Raw genomic sequence first — 2430 nt, 5'->3', positions numbered from 1 at the left:
TTCATCCCCTTACTTATTTATATCTACTCCTATCTTAGCCCTTCTCCTAGCAATTACAATCTGAACACCGCTTCCCCTACCCTTTCCCCTTACTGACCTAAACCTTGGCATACTCTTCCTTCTAGCTCTATCTAGCTTGGCAGTCTACTCAATTCTATGATCAGGGTGAGCCTCTAACTCAAAATATGCCTTAATCGGCGCCCTCCGAGCAGTCGCACAAACTATCTCTTACGAAGTTACCCTAGCCATTATTCTCCTATCTGTAATTAGCCTTAGTGGTAACTACACCCTCAATACCCTAGCTACAACTCAAGAACCTCTCTACCTCATTTTCTCCTCCTGGCCCTTAGCAATAATATATCTCCACTCTTGCCGAAACAAACCGTGCTCCATTTGACCTGACAGAAGGAGAATCTGAACTAGTCTCAGGGTTCAACGTAGAATATGCTGCAGGGCCATTCGCCTTGCTTTTTCTTGCCGAATATGCTAATATTATACTAATAAATGCACTCACAACCATTCTATTCCTAAACCCCAGCTCACTTAATCTCCCTCAAGAACTCATTCCCCCTACTTTACCTACAAAAACCCTCCTCCTTTCCTCAGGATTCTTATGAATCCACGCCTCTTACCCTCGATTCCGATATGATCAACTCATACATTTGCTTTGAAAAAACTTCTTACCCCTAACATATGCCTATGGCATACCAGCCTTCCTATCTCCTATGCAGGCCTACCCCCCTACCTAAGACACTCAAGGAAATGTGCCTGAATCCAAAAGGGTTACTATGATAAAGTAAACATAGAGGACCAATCCTCTCATTTCCTAATTTTAGAAAAGTAGGAATCGAACCTACACTAAAGGAATCAAAATCCTCTATACTCCCTCTATATTATTTTCTAGTAAGGTCAGCTAATTAAGCTATGGGGCCCATACCCCGAAAATGATGGTTTAACTCCTTCCCTTACTAATGAATCCCCAAGCTAAACTAATCTCCACAATAAGCTTACTCCTAGGAACCTCAATCACAATTTCGAGTAACCACTGAATAATAGCATGAGTCAGCTTAGAAATTAACACTTTAGCTATTCTTCCATTAATCTCTAAAAACCACCATCCACGAGCCATTGAAGCCTCTACTAAATACTTTCTAACTCAAACAGCCGCATCTACGCTACTTTTATTCTCCAGCATGACCAATGCATGATTCTCTGGCCAATGGGACATCACCCAACTAACCCACCCCATATCATGTATACTACTAACTATAGCAATTTCAATTAAACTAGGCTTAGTCCCATTTCATTTCTGATTTCCAGAAGTTCTTCAAGGTACAGTCATAAAATTTCCACCAACCACACTATTCTACCTAACATCCCCCTCACTCAACCCAACTCTCCTGTCTTCGATAACTATTGCTTCCGCAGCCCTAGGTGGCTGAATAGGACTTAACCAAACCCAAACTCACAAAATTTTAGCTTTCTCATCTATCGCACACCTAGGATGAATAACTATTATTCTCAACTATAACCCCAATCTGACTTTAATTACCTTCTATCTATATACTGTAACAACTTCCGCCATCTTCTTCATCCTTAACACAACCAATACCCTAAAACTATCCACTGTTATATCCACATGAACCAAAATTCCATCACTAACCACAATCCTTATGCTCACTCTCCTCTCCCTTGCAGGTCTTCCTCCCCTAACGGGATTCCTACCCAAATGGTTAATTATTCAAGAGCTCACAAAACAAGAACTAACAGTAGTAGCCACAGCTATTACCCTACTCTCTTTACTTGGACTTTTCTTCTACCTACGACTGGCCTACTGTGCAACCATCACACTACCCCCAAACTTCACTAACTACATAAAACAATGACAAACTAACAAACCAACTAACACCCTAACCACAACCTTTACCTCCTTATCAATTATACTCCTACCACTATCTCCCATAGTACTCGCAATCCCTTAGAAACTTAGGTTATTTAAACCGAAGGCCTTCAAAGCCTTAAACAAGGGCTAATCCCTCTTAGTTTCTGTTAAGGTACACAGGATACTAACCTGCATCTCCTGAATGCAACTCAGATGCTTTAATTAAGCTAGAACCTCCCCCTAGACAGATGGGATTTGATCCCATAAAATTTTAGTTAACAGCTAAATGCCCCAACCAACAGGCTTCTGTCTACTAGATCCCGGCGCATGTTTAATGCACATCAATGAGCTTGCAACTCAACAGGAACTTCACTACAGAATCAAACCTCTGTAGAAAGGACTACAGCCTAACGCTTCTACACTCAGCCATCTTACCTATGACTTTCATCAACTGTTGACTATTTTCCACTAATCACAAAGATATTGGCACACTTTACCTTATTTTTGGCGCATGAGCTGGTATAATCAGCACAGCCCTTAGTCTCCTC

General features: G+C 41.2%; 1 pseudogene; it reads left to right on the top strand.

Annotated features, from left to right (window-relative positions):
* The first annotated feature begins 971 nt into the window (after positions 1–971).
* On the top strand, positions 972–1982 carry LOC115307194 (annotated as a pseudogene).
* Positions 1983–2430: the final 448 nt, after the last annotated feature.

Source organism: Manacus vitellinus, unplaced genomic scaffold (genome assembly GCF_001715985.3).
Source record: "Manacus vitellinus isolate BGI_N305 unplaced genomic scaffold, ASM171598v3 ctg7180002432383_pilon, whole genome shotgun sequence".
NCBI lineage: Eukaryota > Metazoa > Chordata > Aves > Passeriformes > Pipridae > Manacus > Manacus vitellinus.
The sequence above is the reverse complement of the archived record's forward strand: the minus strand, read 5'-3'. Positions and strand labels throughout refer to the sequence as shown.